The sequence below is a fragment of the Dasypus novemcinctus genome, chromosome 1, assembly GCF_030445035.2.
Source record: "Dasypus novemcinctus isolate mDasNov1 chromosome 1, mDasNov1.1.hap2, whole genome shotgun sequence".
NCBI lineage: Eukaryota > Metazoa > Chordata > Mammalia > Cingulata > Dasypodidae > Dasypus > Dasypus novemcinctus.
Genome location: NC_080673.1, coordinates 169,043,258 through 169,063,118, shown reverse-complemented (window position 1 = coordinate 169,063,118; position 19,861 = coordinate 169,043,258). Strand labels below are relative to the sequence as shown.

The 19,861-nt window shown below is 40.5% G+C and overlaps 1 protein-coding gene and 1 pseudogene across 8 annotated transcripts in view; both read left to right on the top strand.

Annotated features, from left to right (window-relative positions):
* PGCKA1 (PDCD10 and GCKIII kinases associated 1) overlaps positions 1–19,861 on the top strand; it is a 116,009-nt gene that overhangs the window by 87,964 nt on the left and 8,184 nt on the right. For 5 of the 8 annotated variants that reach the window (XR_011649505.1, XM_058299788.2, XM_058299837.2 and 2 more), the window contains one exon: positions 2,892–3,078. The exons of the other annotated variants lie outside the window; for them this stretch is intronic. The gene's annotated coding sequence lies outside the window, so the exon portion shown is untranslated. The remainder of the gene's footprint in view (positions 1–2,891; positions 3,079–19,861) is intronic. 8 annotated transcript variants of the gene reach the window in all.
* On the top strand, positions 4,755–15,241 carry LOC101430193 (max-interacting protein 1-like; annotated as a pseudogene).

The window sequence follows — 19,861 nt, the reverse complement described above, 5'->3', positions numbered from 1 at the left end:
TTAACTAAACACAGAAGAGAAAGAAGAGACCAGCAGATGCCACCATGTGCCTTGCCACATGGCAGAGGACCCAAGGATCTCTGGCAGTAGGTCTTCAGGAAGAAAGCATTACTTTGACAATGCCTTGATCAGGACATTCCCATGGCTTCAAAACTAAACTTGTAAGTTAATAAATTCCCATTAAAGCCAACTGATTTTACGATATCTGCTTTCAGCAGCCCAGCAAACTAAAATATCCCCTTTGCCATTTAGACTGTTTGATTTGGAAGAGAAATTTGCCATCCTGGGCTCATTTTAGAGATAAAGAAACTGAGGAATCAAAGAGACTAAATGATTTACTCATGCCTGTGCGGTTGGTGATGGCACCAATTTCTTGCATGGGGCCACAGACGTTGCCTGGCTAGGTTTGCCCAAACACGGTACTATAGAATTAGCATGAAGCACAAAACTGCCCTGGTGATAAGGACTGTCATTTTGACAGTTGTTTTTCCCAAAGTGTTCCACAAAACACAAATTTTATTGGTTAATAAGCCTTTTATGAAAAAAATAAATAATAAAGTTCTGTTGTCAAATAACTTTGGGAAACATTAGATTAAACAAAGTGAAATACTTCCTTTTCATAACCGTGCTTATGTTCACCTTTAATCTCTGCCCTTTCTATACCTACTTGACCAGGCAACCTTTTTTGGGAGGATAATCTATGAATACATCTCTGCACACAGATATCCCCTCATGCTCATTCTAGGTGATGCTAACATATATTGTAGCCATCAACTAATAAAAAAATGCATAAAATGGATTATTGATGGTGCTGATAGGAATATCTTGACAGTCTTCCAGGCTCTACCCTCTCAAAATAATAGAAGCTCAGTCTACTTAGGAGAAAATTAAACACATTAGAAAAATTCGTCCCAGTGAATTCTCAAAACTTGCCAGAAAAGAGGATATAGATTAGATAGTCAAGAATTTATCTCCTAATCCTTTTTCAACTACAGTTTGTGTACTGTCTATGAAGTTGATCGGGCATCCTCCCATTTCTTTTATAAAGGAGGGTCATTGCCTAGAAATTATTTTCATTTGTTTCTCTTGAGTCCAGGAGCTCAGTACTCAGACACAGCTTACTAAATATTTGTCGAATTTGTGGGCTGGCCAAGTTACGTGAAATCTCAGACTGTGTTTTCTTGGTTTTTCAAAGCAGAGTTGAAATTTAAGTGTTTTATTTTATTGTATCTCTCTTCTAAGCACTCCAATTTCACTATCAGCTCAAATCACTGCTCAGAAGCAGCTTTAAAACTTGTTGAATAGAATTCTGGAAGCAGAATATCCATGACCCTTGAAAATTACACAACAGAAGTTTCGCTGTTTCCCAGTCTGGGAAAGAGGAAACATAGTCTCTCCCATCTCTCTCAGAGCAAGTGCTTGGTTTTGTTTTGTTTTGTTTCCTTTTTAACTCTTTATTTTGAAATAATTATAAACTTACCGGACAGTTGCAAAAATAATACAAAACCCATACAAAGAACTCTGACCTACCCCCCACCCAGACACCCAGATAACCAAATCCACTAACTTTTCATATTTTGCCACCTTTGCTGCATCATTCTACATATTCATCCATCTATTTTCCAAACAATTGAGAGTAGTTCATAGACATCACACTCCTTAAATACTTAATACTTCCATGTACATTTCCTAAGAAGAAGAATATTCATTTAGATAATGACCTTAAGTACAGTTATCAAGTTCAGGAAATTTAACATTGATAAAATTTGCAGTCTATGTTCCTAATGTCCCAATAATGTTTCTTTGTCCTTTATTCCTCAATTATTCTAATCCAGGATCATCTATTGCATTTAATTATCATTGTAACTTTAGTTACTCTTTTTGTGTGTGTGTGGAAACATATATTCAACATAAAATTCCCCATCTCATCTGCTCCCAAGGATATCATTCAGCGGGATTAATCACATTCACATGTTGTGCTACCTTCATCACCATCCATTACCAGAAAATTCTCATCTCTCCAAACAGGAACTCTACACTCATTATGCATTTACTCCTTAACTCCCTTCTTCTCCTCCTCCTCACCCCTGCCCCTAGTAACCTTTACTCTACTTTCTGTGTCTGGGAATTTACATATTCTAGCTATATCGTGCAAGTGGAATTATAACAGTTTCTGTCCTTTTGTGTCTGACATATTTCACATAAGATGATGTTTTCAGGTTCATGCATCTAGTAGCATGAATCAGAACTTCATTGCTTCTTAAGGCTAAGGAATATTCCATGGTATATGTGTATCACATTTTGTTTATCCATTCTTCTGTTGATGGACATTTGAGTTGCTTGCACTTTTTGATCATGAATATGGGTGTGCACGTATCTGTTCGAGTCCCTGCTTTCAATTCTTTTTGGGTATAACTAGAAGTAGGGTGCTGGGTCATATGGTTGTTTTATGTTTAACTTTTTGAGGAATCAACAAACTGTTCCCTACAGCAACTGCACCATTTTACATTCCCAAAAACACTGTATGAAGGTTTATACTCTATTCACCAGCAATTGTTATTTTCATTTTTAAATAGTATGTATTCTAGTGGATGTGAAGTCTTGTCTCATTGTTGGTTTAATTTGCATTTCCTTGATGACTAATGATGTTGAGCATCTTTTCATCTCCTTATTGGCCATTTGTGTATCTTCTTTGGAGAAATGTCTGTTCAAGTCCTTTGCCTATATTTAATTGGGTTTTTTTTGTCTTCTTGTTATTGAGTTGTAGGTGTTACTTATATATTCTGAATATTAAATGCTTATCAGATATATAGTTCCTAAATATTTTCTCCCATTCTGTTGTCTTCACTTTCTTGATAATGTCATATATATATATACTTTTTTTTTTTTAGGTGGTACTGGGAATTGAATCCAGGACTTCATACACGGGAAGCAGGCACTCAAACCACTGAGCTACATCTACTCCCCAATAATGTCTTTTGATACAAAGAAGATTTTTATTTTGATGAAGTCTAGTTTATTTTTCTTCTGTTGCTCATGCTTTGGGTATAAGTTTAAGAATTCATTGCCTAATACAAGGTATTAAAGATATTTCCCCATATTTTCTTCTACGAGTTTTATAGTTTTAGCTCTTACCTTTTAAGTTAATTTTTATATATGATGTGAGGTAGGGATCCACTTTCTTTTTTTTTTGCATGTGACTATTCAGTTTTCCTAGCATCATTTGTTGAAGAGACTATTCTTTTGCTGCTGAGTGAATTTGACTCCCTTGTCATAAACCAGTTGGTCATAAATAAATCAGCTTATTTCTGCACTCTCAATTCTAATCCATTGGGCTGTATGTATGACTTTGTATTTGGATTGCTGTAGCTTTGTCATAAGTTTTGACATTGGGAAGTATGAGTCCTCCAACTTTGTTCTTCTATTTCAAGACTATCTTGGCTATTTGGAGTCCCTTGCCCTTCCATATGAATTTAATGATTAGTTCTTCCATTCTGGAAATTCCATTTTAGAATTTTGATTGAAATTGTGTTAAATCCATAAATCACTTTGGGCAGTATTTTTTTTTCCGTTCCCCTTCCCCTGCCCTGTTGTTTTTGCTGTCTATGTCCATTTACTGTGTGATCTTCTATATCTGTTTTTCTTTTTGTCTTCTCATCTTTCTCCTCTAGGATTCACCAGGATTCAATCCTGAGGACCTCTGATGTGGAGAGAGGTTCCCTGTCAATTGTGCCACCTCAGTTCCTGGTCTCTCTGTGCTTCATCTTGACTCTCCCCTTTGTCTCGCTTTTGTTGCATCATCATCTTTTTGCATGACTTACTTGCATGGGCACTGGCTCACCATGCAGGCACTCGACTTGCTGCACAGGCACTCAGCTCATCACTTGGGCACTGGCTCACTGCATGGGCACTGGCTCATCACACGAACACTCACGTGGGCACTTGACTCACCATGTGGGCATTGGCTTGCCGCACAGGCACTGGCTTACATGCACTTACATGGGCATTTGGCTCACCATGTGGGCACTTGGCTCGCCACATGGGCACTGGCTTGCCACATGGACACTGGCTCCCCACGCAGGCACTCACGATGGCACTCAGCTCACCATGCAGGCACTCAACTCACCACATGGGCACTCGGCTCACCACGCAGATACTTGGCTAACTACATAGGCACTCAACTTGCCACACAAGCACTGGCTTGCTGTGCAGGCATGCTTTCTCTTCTTCTTTTTCACCAGGATGCCCCAGGGATTGAACCAGGTCCTTCCGTATGGTAGGCAGAGGCCTTATCACTTGAGCTACATCTGCTTCCCACTTTGGGCAGTAGTGACAGCTTAACAATATTAAGCCTTCCAATTCATGAGCACAGAATATCTTTCCATTTACTTACACCTTTTTTAAACTGATTTCTATAATGACTTGTCATTTTCTGTGTATGTATTTTGCATCCTTGGTTAAATATATTACTAAATAATTTATTATTTCTGTTGCTATTGTGAATGGAATTGTTTTCTTTATTTCCTTTTCAAATTGTTCATTGCTACTGTATAGAAACACCATTGATTTTTCTGTTATGATCTTGTGCCCCAACCACTTAGCTGAATTCATCTTGTCCTTGGCTCTTAATTTTTGGACCACTGGATAGTATGAGATTTGATCATGGAAGGGGTAGACCCCCTTCTAAAATAATTTATAAACCCTCATACCCATCACTCACTCATTGACACCTTTCACTCACCAATCATTCCGTCATTGGAATGGCAAGTGTGAGTGCTGGACACTGTGTTGGATTAGACCTGTGAAAACCTTGTGGTTTTGTAGGGTAAGCAGGGAGCAGACAGACATAGAAGCACTAGCCTTTAAGTATGCCGGTAAGATGGAACAAGCTGAGAGCAGGAAGCATTCCTTATTTGCCTTCAGAAGTCTAGTACCTGGAACTGTGTATTGAGTACAGCTCTTCAGTATATATTCAGACTGACAGCTAAATTCAGAAAGGTCAATAGGCTTTTAATGAGCTTTGTTCCAAGACCTTTTTCTATATGCTTCTTTACAGGGATTTTTTTTTTTTAAGATGTATTTATTTATTTCTCTCTCCCTCCCCACCCCATTGTCTGCTCTGTGTCCCCGTTGTCTTCACTGTGTGTTCTTCTGTGACTGCTTCTCTCCTTATCAGCAGCATCGGGAATCTGTGTTTCTTTTTATTGCGTCATCTTGTTGTGTCAGCTCTCTGAGTGTGTGGCGCTGTTCTTGGGCAGGCTGCGCTTTCTTTCATGCTGGGCAGCTCTCCTTACAGGGCACACTCCTTGCACGTAGGGCTCCCCGACACGGGAGACACCCCTGCGTGACAGGGCACTCCTTGCACACATCAGCACTGTGCATGGGCCAGCTCCACATGGGTCAAGGAGGCCCGGGGTTTGAACCGCGGACCTCCCATGTGGTAGGCAGATGCCTTATCCATTGGGCTAAGTCCACTTCCAGGAATTTTTTTAATATAATAAACTTTATTTTTAAAGAAGTTTTAGATTACATGAAAGTCACAAAAGTTACATCAAAAGTTTAGGGGTTGGGAGCAAAAGTAGCTCAACTGGTTGAGTGCCTGCTTCCCATATAACCAGGTCCCCAGTTCAATCCCTGGTGCTTCCTAAATAAATAAATAAAATGGGGAAAAAAAAGTATAGGGAATTCCATACACCCTACCCCTACTCCCTCCAACATTTTCCCCCATTGGTAACATCTCACATTAGTATGCTACATTTGTTAAATAAATGAACAAATATTGAAGCATTGCTCCTAACCAAGGTCTTTAATTTACATTATGATTTACACTTTGCACCATACAATTTTATAGATTTTCACAAAATATATAATGACCTGTATCCATCATTGAAATACAATGCAGAACAATTCCAATGTCCTAAAAATGCCCTATGTTCTACCTATTCTTCTCTCCCCCTCTCCTCAGAACCTCCGGTAACCACTATCTTTATATCAGCTTTATAATTTCTTCCCTTATTATTACAATGACAGTAAGTCTACTTTGGTCCATGGTTGCATTCCCCCCTTGTTTGTTCATTCCTCAATCTTGAAGATTTGGGAATGGTGATGCCCTCTTTACTTCAGATTGTGAGGGGGCTTAGATCTTGTCAGGCAAATGGAAGGAACTATTTTGCTTGTAGTTATAGATACATACTTTGCTTTTTGGCATGGGAGTTGTCCGTCATCATCCTTTTGCTGTCCTTAGTGAGTCCATGTACTGGACAGTAGGTGTTGACCACAACTCTGCTGAAATTCAGGGCTCAACTGGCATATGAGCAAACTGAAGATCTAAGTCTCTGGGACAAATATTTAACAGGTATAGTGCTAATTATAGGTTCAAATAAAAGGGGTGGAAGAATTATGTGTAGGGAAATTATAAATGAGTCTGACTGTGTTACCTTGAGGAAATAGGTTAACATATATTCCAAGATAAGGCTGAGTCATGAGGAGCTTATTTCATGGGGCTGTATGCCTTGCCTGTAGTGTCCAAATGTCTCAAGAGCCCTCAGAAGCACCTTGTTTACTGTGGCAGTCAGTGAGATCCACCTGAGACATGCATAAGCCTAACTTCTGGAATTACCTCCCAATTTACTTTGAAATCTCTTAGCTGTAAAGACTCTTTTGTGTTGTTTCCCCCTTTTGGTCAAGATCTTTTTCCAAAGGCATCACTGATTGGCACTTGGCATTAATCCCTAGGTGCCAGGGAGGCTCGCCCCCAGGAGTCATGTCCCACACCAGGGGGGAAAGTAGTAAGTTTATTTGCTAAGATTGGCTTAGAGAGAGACCACATTTGAGTAACAGGAGGTTTTCAGGAGGCAACTCTTGGGCAATGGTTGTTATCAGGCTGATTTTCAATTTTATAAGAATAAGGTTCATAAGTACAAGCATTAATAATGAGGGCTTGGTATATTGGTCTGTTTTCTTTTACTAGGATGGGGGTGGTTGGGCAATGGATGGGGTGATGGTAGTGCAGCGATGTGAGTGGGGTCGACAGTGCTGGAGTGTGAGTGTGAGAAGGATTGGGGAAGTGGGTTGTGCTATCCATGGAGCTGGTAAGAGGGCTGGAGGAAGGAACAGGTGAACTCACTCTGGGGAGGCTGAGGACTGGGGTTGAAAATACAATTGTGGGAGTGTTCTTTCGGCATCTATGACAGGGAAAGGTCACTGGTACAGGGTGTCAGTGGTGGGAAGATGTGTAGGGAAGGATGCACCTTGGACCTGCCTCTATGGAGTATGAATGCGTTTGTGTTGTCTTAGGATGTTATCTCAGTAGGTGAAGACCCACACAATAAACAACAAAAAATTACTTCTGGGAAGATGTAGACTAGAAATACAAGGGACTCTCTTCTCTCCCAAAAAAAAAATAGTTAGAAGACAAGCAGAAATGGCCTGGAAAAAAATCTTCTAGGTTTTAGGACACCAGGGGAAGGCTAGAAACAACCCAGAAGAGAGAAGGGCAAAGGAAAAGAATAGCAATGGCCAAACTGTGAGTTAAAAGCTGCATCTGCAACTGCCAGCATCTTCCCCCACCCTATAGACATTTTAATGGAATCCACCTTCCCATTAAAGTGAAAGCGAGGGATATAGCCTAAGGCTGACTAAGCTTTTCACACACAAATGAGGTCTACTGTGTGTCCCACAAGCCCTTCCAGGCCAGATAGGGCCATGCCATTGTTTGTCTTGGGAGCTGGCAAGGGACTAAAGAGATCCGACCTTCTCAATCTCCTTCTCTACTGACCAGGACTGGTTGTTGAGGATGCAGATGGGAGTGGAATTATTTCCTGTTTGGGAAAAGGGAGGAGGTTGCCATCAGAGGTTGGAGAACTGCCTATGTCAAAGTTTGAATTATGAGGCTCTCAGCCTCCAGGCAGGAACCTCTATCACACTGATGTGGATTATGTTGCAGGAAATTGAAAGGAAATAAGTAAAAGAACCTTTTTCCTGCCTTGACAGCCTCCCTTCTCATGGCCCTTTTAATTTTCTCACATGCACCTCTTTGGTCCACCAACAGATGGCACTCTTTGGCAGCCCTCTCAGCTCAAAGCCTGGTTGGCATGTGTTTGCTGCAGCACAAGTGGGTCTACAATCCATTATTGAGTCCAGGGCCCAGATTTGAGCAACTAACAGGGACAATTTCAAAGACCCAGAACAGGTTGAAATAGGAATCAAAGAGCAGCAATAACACACAGCCTCCCACCACTAAATCCCTATGAAAGAGAGAGAAATTGAGCATCTGAATAAAGTCACCATTCTAATCAGATGCCTAGTCATCAGCAAAAAATTACAAGACACACTAAGAAAATGGAAGAAATGACCGAAGAAAAGGAATATATCAAAGCCCCAGATGAGACACAGGATTTGAGACAACTAATCAATAAGAAGTACACAAATTTCCGAAATCAAATTAATGAGTTGAAAGGCAATATGGCTAAAGAGATAAAGGACATCAAGAAGATACTGAGCGATCACAAAGAAGAATTTGAAAACCTGAATAGAAACATACAAAGTTTTTGGGAATTAAAGACACGATAGGTGAGATCAAAAACACATTAGATGGAAGCGGATTTGGCTCAACAGACTGTCCATCTACCACATGGGAGGACCAGGGTTCAAACCCAGGGCCTCCTGACCCATGTGATGAGCTGGCCCACACACAGTGCTGATGCGCGTAAGGAGTGCCATGCCATGCAGGGATGTCCCCTGCGTAAGGGAGCCCCATGCACAAGGAGTGCACCCTAAAAGGAGAACTGCCCAGCGTGAAAAAAGTGCAACCTGCCCAGGAGTGGCACCACACACATGGAGAGCTGACACAGCAAGATGATGCAACAACAACAAAAAAAGAGACACAGATTCCCAGTGCCACTGGCAAGAATACAAGTGGACCCAGAAGAACACACAGCAAATGGACACAGCCAACAACTGGGGTGGGGGAGGGGGAGGGGGAGAGAAAAATAAATAAATCTTTAAAAAAGAAAACACATTAGAGGGGAAGCAGATGTGGCTCAAGCTCATCAGAAACCATGGAGGAGAGAATACAGTTGTATGATAGAATTAGGATACTGAAAGAGAAAAAACTGCCAGCCAAAAATTCTTTATCCAGCAAAATTATCCTTCAGATATTAAGGTAAGTTTAAAATATTCACAAACAAACAGAAACTAATGAGTTCATAACAAAGAATCCACTTTTGCAGGAAATATTAAAGGGAGCCTTACAACCTGAAGGAAAAAGACAGGAGAGAGAGGATTGGAGGAGAGTATAAAAGACAAGAATAACATAAAGGATAGCCAAAAGATGAAAATAAGATATGACATATGAAAACCAAAGACTAAAGTGGTGGAAGTAAATAATGCATTTACAGTAATGTCATTGAATGTGAATGGATTAAACTCCCCAGTCAAAAGATATAGGCTGACAGGATGAAGAAAGAATCATGAGCCATCCGTATGCTGCCTGCAGGAAATTTACCTTAGACCTAGGGATACAAACCAGCTGAAAGTGAAAGGTTGGAAAAAGATATTCTATGCAAACAGTAACCAAAAAAGAGCAGTGGCAGCTATACTAATATCAGACAAGACAGATTTTAAATGCAAAAAAGTTATGAGAGATACAGAAGGCTATTCTATATTAATAAAAGGGACTATCCACCAGTGATAAATAACAGTAATAAATATCTATGCACATAGCCAGGATGGCCCAAAATATATAAGGCAAACTCTAGCAAAACTGAAGGGAGAAATAGACTTCTCTACAATAATGGAGACTTCAACACACCACTCACATCATTAGAACACCTAGACAGAAGATCAACAAGGAAACAGAGAACCTGAGCAATATGATAAACGAGCTAGACCTAACAGACATGTCCAGAACATTGCAACTGAACTCAGCAACTTATGTATTCTTCTCAAGTGCTCATGGATATTTCTTCAGGATAGACCACATGTTTGATCACAAGGCAGGTGTGTTAGCCAAAGGGGTGCTGATGCAAAAGGTCAGAAACCTGTTGGCTTTTATAAAGGGTATTTATTTGGGGTAGAAGCATGTGTTGGAGCAAGCTGGCTGCCTACGTCTACAAGGGTTCAGGCTTCCAGGGTTCCTCTCTTCCTGGGGCTCATTTCTCTTTGGGTTCAGCAACTGTTTTCTCCACAAGGCCAGCTGTAGACTATCAGGCAAATGATTAGTCTCTCTTCCTGAGGCCTCTGCCTGTGTTTAATGGAGACTTCTCTACTTCCTCACATATCCATTTCTCTGTGTATTTACTTACCAAGTTCCAGGATCAAAACTCCAAACTTTCTTCTCTGCTGTGTGGTTTCTCTGTGAGTTCTCACCCATCAGGGAGGCAGGGATGCAGTGTCCTACTGACATGGCCCTATCAAAGCCTTAATCATTATTTAATCAAGTAAAAGTGAAACCTCTGAATCCAATATAATCTAATGTGCCTGGAGGGACAGACCAGTTTGCAAATATAATCCAGTATCTATTTTTGGAATTCATAAACTATCATACTGCTACAGCAGTCTCAATAAATATAAAAAGATTGAAATTATACAAAGAACCTTCTCAGATCATAATAGAATGAAACTGGAAGTCAATAATAGATGGGAAAGAAGTAAAATCACGGATGTGTGGAGGCTGGACAACACACTCCTAAACAATCAGTGGGTCAAAGAAGAAATAGTAAATGAAATTAGTAAATATATTGAAATGAATGAAAATGAGAATACAACTTATCAAAACTTATGGCATACAGCAAAGGCAGTGCTGAGAGGGAAATTTATAGCCCTTAATGCCTATATTTAAAAAGAAGAAAGAGATAAAATCAAAGATCTAACTGAACAACTGGAGGAACTAGAAAAAGAAGAGCTAACCAATCCCAAAGCAAGCAGAAGGAAAGAAATAATAAAGATTAGAGCAGAAATAAATGAAATTGAGAACAAGCAAAGAAAAAAAAAAAGAGAGAAAATCAACAAAACCAAAAGCTGGTTCTTTGAGAAGATCAATAAAATTATCAAACCCCTAGCTAGAATAACAAAGAAAAAAGAGAAGATGCAAATAAATAAAATCTGAAATGGAAGGATTACAACTGATCCCACAGAAATAAAAAATCATAAGAGGATATTATGGAAGTGGATGTGATTCAAGTCATTGGGCTTCCATCTACCATATAGGAGGTTGAGGGTTTGATTCCCAGGGCCTCCTGGTAAAGGCAAGCTGGCCCGGGCAGAGAGCTGGCCCACATGGAGTGCTGGCCTGCACAGAGTCCTGGCCCATGCAGAGTGCTGGCCTGCATAGAGAGCTAGCACAGCAAGATGATGAAACAAAAAGAGACACAGAGGAGAGACAGTAAGACACAGCAGGCTGGGGAGCTGAGGTGGTACAGGAGATTGAGTGCCTCTCTACCACTACAGAACATCCCAGGATTGGTTACCAGTGCTGCCTATAGACAAGCAGACACAGAAGGACACACAGCAAATGAACACAGAAAGCATAGAGCAAACACAAAAACAATGGAGGGGTGAGAAATATATAAATCTTTTTTAAAAAAAGATATTATGAGTATCTATATGCCAGAAAACTAAACAACCTAGATAAAATGGACAGATTCCTAGAAATGCACAAACAACCTACACTGACGCTACAAGAATTACAAGAACTTAACAAACCACTCACATTTAAAGAGATTGAATCAGTCATCAAAAATCTCCCAATAAGGAAAGTCCAGGACAGGATGGTTTCACAGGTGAATTCTACTATGCATTTGAGAAAGAACTAATACCAATCCTGTTTAAACTCTTCCAAAAAATAGAAAAGGAGGGAAAATTACCCAATACATTTTATGAAGCCAACAACACCCTAATATCAAAGCCAGATAAAAACACCACAAGAAAAGAAAGTTATATACTGATCTCTCTAATGAACATAGATGCAAAAATTCACAACAAAATACTTGCAAGTCAAATCCAACAGCATATCAAAAGACTTACACATCATGACCAAGTGGGGTTTATTCCTGGTATGCAAGACTGGTTCAACATAAGAAAATCAATTAACATAATACACCACATTAATAAATTGAAGGAGAAAAACACATGATCATCTTGATCAATACAGAAAAGGCATTCGACAAAATCCAGCATCCTTTCTTGATTAAAAAAAAAAAAAAAACTAGAAGGCAAATTCCTTAATATGATAAAGGGCATATATGAAAAGCCCACAGCCAATATCATACTCAATGAGGAAAGGTTGAAAGCTTTCCCTCTAGGATCAGGAACACGACAAGTATACCCACTGTAACCATTGTTATTCAGCATTGTGCTAGAAGTTCTTACTGGAGCAATTAGACAAGAAAAAATAAAAAGTATCAAATAGGAAAAGAGGAAGTAAAACTTTATTTGTGGATGCCATGATCCTATATTTAGAAAATTCTGAAATGTCTATAATAAAGCTGCTTGAGCTAATAAATGAGTTCAGTAAAATGGCAGGATACAAGAATATTTCTGTACACTAGTATTGAGCAATCTGAAGAGGAAATCAGGGGGAAAAAGACTCAGATACCTAGGAATCAATTTAACCTAAGAAGTACAGGACCTATATGCAGAAAACTACATAATAATGCTAAAATCTTGGGGAATCCTGGGTAGTCCTGCTACATTCTTTAATAAAGAGGCAAGAATCTCTATAGTACATAGGAAAGGTTTACTATCAATGATTTCATATAGGTGTTAGGTCCTAGTCCAGGGAAGCAGAACAAGAACTGGCATTAATGCTTTTTTTTTTTAATTTTACACCTATCTTTTTTCTTTTAATTTTTTATTTTGACATGATTTCAGCCTTACAACAGAATTGTAAGAACTTCCTACGGAAACCCCATAGACCCTCTATATTGTTCCCAAATAGTAACACTTTACCATATTTGCTTTATGTTCTTTCTCTATATCCCTCACAAACGCATACACACACACTTTTATCAGTCCTTTGCATCATTTGCACATATCATGCCTCTTTACTCCTAAAATACTTGAGTACGTTTTTCCTAAAAAGGACAATCTCTCATATAACCCCAGTACAATTATCAAAATGAGGAAATTAACATTGATTTAATGCTGTCTACAGACTATATTCAGATTTCACCAATTGTCCCAGTAATGACCTTTCTAGCAAAATTAAATTCCAGGGCAGAGCGGGGGGATGGCAGTGTGCATGTACCCCCCACAAGCCCCAGGCAGCGCCCAACTGTAGCTGCCAGCAGTGCCTCCTGTTGACAGAAAGGCCCAGTTGCCATCCATGGTGCCATGCAGCAGGCGCAAATGATCAGCGTGCAGTGCCTACTAGAGGCGTCCCAGGCTTTGGAGCACCAGGAGTGAGAGTACAAACATGACTACGCCTCTGTGAACCTCTAGGCCGAGTCCCCAGCTGCTCCAGTCACAGCCCCCATGGAGGCTGAGCCAGGCACAGAAACCTGGCAGCAGAAGCAGCAGCACTAGCCCTGCCAACAGGTCTCCACACAAGGAGCTGGAAAAAATCAACCAGCTCATCTGCACCCATGTTTAGAATGCTTTAAAGCTAGATTCCACTGGGACCAGACTGTACCAGGCACACAACCCAAAGCCAAAGCACACTTCAGAAAGCTTGAAGAAGCTGAAAGGAAGAGCCAGCACCAGCTCAAGAACTGGAAATAAGTACAGAAATTTTTACAGCTATGTTTGAAAGAGCTGCAGGGTCCTCAGGAAATGGAACAAATTCGAGTGGACAACTCTAACAATTTGAAATTCTTTAGTGAATCCCCAAAAGAGAAAGATTCCAGTGGGTTGGGGCGTTTTGATTGGACTACATCAGTGAGGCGTGACCCAGCTTGCTGGATCTGCTATAAAAAGAGACATGGAGGGAAAAGGAGCTGCCATATCAATCCTGCCATGTGAGAGAGAGGACTGAAGGAAAACAAAGAAGCCCTGAGGGCTGAGAGACATCCCAGAGTCTGTAACCAGCAAAGCACAGAAGCTCAGAAAGAGGCCCCTCAGGGGCTGTGCCCATGGAGCAGCTCAAGGCTCAGGAGATGAGCCCTGCCATCTGCCTGATATCTCACAGCTGAACTCAGGAAGAAAGCAGAGCAGCAGAGACTGAGAGAGGAGGCTGGGAAAGAGACGAGCCCTATGCCTGCTTGCTCACACTGAGCTCTGGGCGCTGGCTCTGAGAGATGGTGAGCCTGGAGGGGAAGGCAGAGACCTGGGCAGAGATTGCCCGCCATCTTGCTTCATCACCAGGCCACTGACTTTGGTGAGAAAGTATCTCTGATGGTGCCTTAATTTGAAGCTTTTAGCCCTAATAAGTGTCCCATTATAAAAGCTAGTTACTTTACATCAGCAGCCCTTTGGTAAATTAAGGCAACAACATTGGCTCAGCTATTTCTTCAGATAGTCTGATTCAGAGCAAGAGTGAATTCATTGAAAACACAGTGTTCTCCCATAGAGAAGAGGACAATATCAGTCCCACCAGCATCAGTGACATTGAGGACCACAATAGCCTACAGCATATTGGGAGTGAAGAGGGTTACTCCTGTCCAGTGTCAAACTTCCCTTCACTTCCTAGAACCCAGGATGACATAACAGTTCAGGGCAAAATATTCACTGGGCCAGTTCCATCCAAACAATATCTTAAGCTGGGTTCTTGATGCAGTCTCCTCTTTAAAACTAAACAAGAGTCTCTGACTTAAAGCCAGCCCTGACAGAGTGTCCTTTCCAGCAATCCTCCAGCTCTCCTGCCTAGTTGAGAAATGCTGGTGTCACTAACCTCTTTAAATAGGTTGATGAAAATCAGGATCACTGAAATGTGCTGAGTAGATGGCCATCCAGAGTGTGTCTGCATGGCCTGAGAAGAGAGGCAAAATCAAAAGGGCAATGGAAATTGGGGCTGCTGACATCAAGCAGCTGGGCAGCTCCATGGAACTGGTAGATTCTGGGACACAAAAGCTGCCTAGTGGCTCAGAGTTTCCATTTTCTGCCAATTTTACTTGGCACATTGGGTTCAGACCCAAAGAAGACCATTTGTATTTACGGACACTGGATGTGCAGCCCACGGTCCTGGTGGACAGCTGGGACGGTGATCCCTTCACCCTAGTGGAGTGAGATGGGAAACTGTATGGGAGGGGCTCAACCAATGATAAGGGGCCAGTCACTGGCTGTATGAATGCCCTGGAAGCTTTTCAGAATTTCAGGAAATTCCTGTCAATGTCCAATTTTGCCTGCAAGGCATGAAAGAATCTGGTTCTGAAGGCCTGGGTGAACTGATCTTTGCCCAGAAGGACACCTTCATTCAGGACATGAACTATGTCTGCATCTTCAACAGTTACTGGCTGGGAAAGAAGCCCTGCATCACCGTATGGACTCTGGGGCATCTGCTACTTTTTCATCGCGATAAGAGTGCAGTGACACTGGCAGGTATGGGGGTGCAGCGTGCAAGGCCCTAACAGACCTCATTTCCTTGGTGGGCTCTCTGATAGACAAAAAGGGAACGATATTCATCCCTGGCATCAACGAGGACATGGCCTCATGACCAAGGAGGTACTCATGCTCTATGACAACATATGCTTTGATATGGAAGAGAATGCAAAGGTCATGTTGCATCCCTGCAAGAAAGACATCCTGATGCACAGGTGGAGATACCCATCCCTCTCCCTGCACAGATTGAAGGTGCCTTCTCTGTAGCCGGTGCTAAAACCATGATTCCTAAGAAGGTCATTGGCAAGTTCTTAATAAGGCTTGTGCCAGACATGACCCCTGAAGCTGTCAGCAAGCAAGTTACAAGTTACATGACTAAGTAGTATGCCAACAAGTCCAAAATACACATGGGGCATGGTGGGAAGCTCCAGTTGTTGGACTTCACCTGCTCCCACTACCTGGCTGGGAGAAGAACCCTGAAAACAGTGTTTGGCGTTGACTCAATGCCTTGAACCTTACATGACAAGGCCGGGCAGCAGCATCCCCATGACACTGACTTTCCAGGAGGCCACAGGCAAGAACATCATGAACCAAGCAGATGATGGTGCCCACTCCCAGAATTAGAAGCTCAGCAGGCATAACTATATAGAAGGAATAAAAATGGTGGGCACGTACCTGTACAAAGTGTCTCAACTGCAGAACTGAGAGGTCCAGTTTTCCTGGAGTGCCACATCCAACTCAAAAGAACCTCTATCCTAGTCATCCTTGTATTTGCTTGGAAAGGCAGGAGCTCCCCTCTCTTCTATTTCCTCCTATTAAAACTTGCACACACTTCAGTGGACCCACGTAAGAGTATCCAGTTGGCTATCATTGGAGGTACTTACACCGGATGGTGTAAGTGGACAATCCCAGAGGATTATGAACTGCCCTTAGTGGACAGTTGAATCATCCCCTGGTTAGATTCTCAGAGGTAATTAGGATAGCTTGGTCTCCAGAAAAGAGCCCACGTCCAAAAATCTCAACTTCTTTGGTAGAAAGTTCTAGTTGTCATTGAATTGGAATAAGCATGGGACTTGATGTTGGCTGCCTGGGTTGCTTTCTACGTCCCACCTCTGCCTTCTGCTCAAGATAATGCACACGTGGTAAGTTTGTAAAGTTAATGAGCATGAAGCATCAGGGACCTGATTCCTCAAGGAGCTGCCCTCTCTGACCCTTCATCCTCATGCAAGTTCTGCCATTTTCTCAAGACTATAATCATTACTGTCATTTCCCATTTCCCTTTCTCATCCCCCACACCTCACCTAAACCTAACTGTAAGAATTATTTGTCTCAGTCTGTGCTGCTAAATAAAAAGTAGATATGAAGCCTCTTTAAAAAAAAAAAAAAAAACTAAACAAAACTATACTAGACCAGTATTTAAGTGAATGCTTAGCTAAAAGTAGGACAGAGCCTCTCAGCAGAGCAAAGATTCATAATATCCATATTGGAAAAATTGCAATTTCTAATGGCAGCTGAAAACTTATGTGAAATTTCCTTGATTTTATTTAGTTTATTGAAAAGAGAACATTGGCGATTCCAACCTCTTTTTCTTTTCTAGCTTGTTCATACGGTATTGAGTAGAGTCATTTAAGGATAAGATGATGAATGCTTCCTCAGCTTTATGGTCCTAAAAACAAACAAAATCAAATCTATAGTAATGACAAGACAAGATAATCAAACATTGATCTTGGATAGCAAGAGCTATTATAATGCGGGCTGGGACAGCTTAATAGGAAACCTGTGGATCAATTCTTTAAAAAAAAAAAAAAAAGGCTGATTTCATGCTCTGCAAATGGAGAGATTCCTATGCAGCCTGTTGAAAGAGATCATCATGCAACTCAGCTTTCTGGTGCATTCCATACTAAGCAAGCTGATCTTATCGTGTATTGTTAGCACTAGGGTACCAAAGGCCAGCTCTCCAGCCAGCAGCTCATAGGCCCCTGGGCAGTCCAGGCATGACAGTCTCTACCATACAAGATCTCTGAGTACAGACAGGGGCCAGAGGGAAAAAGCTCCACATACCTCTGTGTCTGCATGGGCCAGAAGAATCGTGAATGCAGAGAAGTGGGGCGAGGGCTGAGCCACAGCAGAGTATTTTTTTCAGATTTTGATAGCTGTTGAAAACCAAAATTGACATCTTTTTTAAAAGCTTATCAAAACCTAAATGGCTTGTCCATGAAAACTTAGGTGTCTTTTTGATAAATATAGTTAATAGTACAAGAATGGCCTTTCATGAATTATGGCAAATGTACAATACTAATACAAGGTGGCAATAATAGAGTGATAGATGGAGGAAAATATACCTAATGTAAATAGTGGTTGATAGAATTATTTTAATAATCTTTCATCAATTATAACAAAGGTAACTATTGTTAAAAATAATAATACAATTATTTAAAAACACTGTCATCAGTAGTAACACATGTTCCACACCAAGGCAAGATGTTGGTGGTGAGGTGGTATATGTGAATCCTGTATTTTATGCATGATTGTTTCATAAATTCACAACTTCTCTTAAAAAAAAAAAGGTGTCTTTTAAACTGAGAAAACACATGAGGGGAAAACATCTATTATAATGCAATTATTGATAATGATAATAAATCTCACACTTTACACATACAAAGTGAGTGAGGTCTGGGCTAGGGAGAGAAAAGGCCAGTACTGATGTTTTTGTTTTCTTTTCGAATCATTACCCTCTCCCAGCTCCTAACCATCTGGTATCACTAGTAGATGGAATATCATAGTTAAGTTCAGAACTTGTCTCATTTTAGTATAAAGGTTTGCTTCTCTTCTTCTATAGGCAAATCTCCTTCCTCACAAAACCACAGGATAGTTGCTATTGTTGCTCTTATGAATATTTTGATGTTATTTTCTTTAAAGTGAAATTTCTAGCCTGCACTTTGATGTTTTGTCTTCCCTTTGTCTTTCATATTCCAAGTTTCTCCTCTGGCCCTCTCCCTTTCCCCAGGAAGCCTTCTTGGCTTACCTTACCCCTGTCTGTTTGAACTTTGTATACTTTAGATAATATAACTAACCTTAATTACTTTTTAAAATGCCTTACGATTTTCACAACATATTGCTGATTTTAATTTATTGTTAATTTCATTCCTGGAGTTTTATTTTATAGTTTAGAGAGAGCTGGGCAAGGAAAAAGAAAAGACACAACCATATACCATATTTAGCAGTACAGTTGAGTAGTGAGTAGTGAGTTAATGTTAGATTATCTTTTGTAAGTAGCACTTTAATAGCATTCACTGCTTCTGTATATGTACTGTAACATCTTGATCATACTAAGGCTTCAGCATATAACTTACTTGTTCTTGTGTTCTACCTGTGCTTCCAGAAATATTCTATCCTTGATTTTGCTGTTTGAGTGGATGAAATTCTTTGAAGTAGATGCATGTGAAAAACTGATGCCTTTAGAAGCCTATTTATTAGAACTTGATACTTCAGAATGAAAAACATTACAAAACAAATTCATTGCTATGCCCAGATAAATGATTTCTGGTTTCATTTATAATTACTCATAGGCAGGTCAAAATGTTGCTCGGCATATTTGCTTACTTTTGACTTTCCCAAGCAAGGCATAGTTTGAAGATCACGTGAACTAGTATGGAAAGTAAACAGAAGCCAATGACCAAGTTTCCATTTTGTTATTCTCAGGGCATTCATTTGCATCAGTTTGCCTAGGGCTGGAATTTGAGGTTTCATTCTTGTGAACTTGAGGTGCCGCCATTTTGTTTTACATGTACAAGATGGTGGGCTTGAAAGCCTATGTTGTGAACCTATAGGATGTATTTCAAGTGCCCCCAAAATTACTCCCTCCCTGGTTTTGATTTCCTTGGGAGTGGGAGGTGAATAGTATGATGAGCAAGAAGTATTAATTTTTTTAAAGACAAATCAACCTTGAAGTTACAAAAATTAATTGTAAGTAATAAAAATTGTGAGTGAAGAGGGAAAAAAGGTAAATTCCAGATCATGCATTCATTGCATTCAGTTGTCATGTCTCTTTAGTCTCCTTTAATCTGGAATAATTCCTCAATCTCTGTTTTCATAACATTGCATTTTTTGACCAGTTATTTTGTAGGTTACCCCTCAATTTGGGTTTGGCTCATGTTTCCTCATGTTTAGATTCAGGTTATATATTTTTGGTAGAAAAACCGTAGAAGGATACTGAGTTGTCAGTGCATCACATCAGGAGCCAGAGGCTGCCAATTACTGGCAATGCTAACTGTGATCACTGGGTTAAGGTCCTATGGGGCAGGTTTCTCCATAGTAAAGATAGTGTTTTATCCGTTGTAACTAATAAGTACACGGTAGGGAGATGTTTTGAGATTATGTAAATATC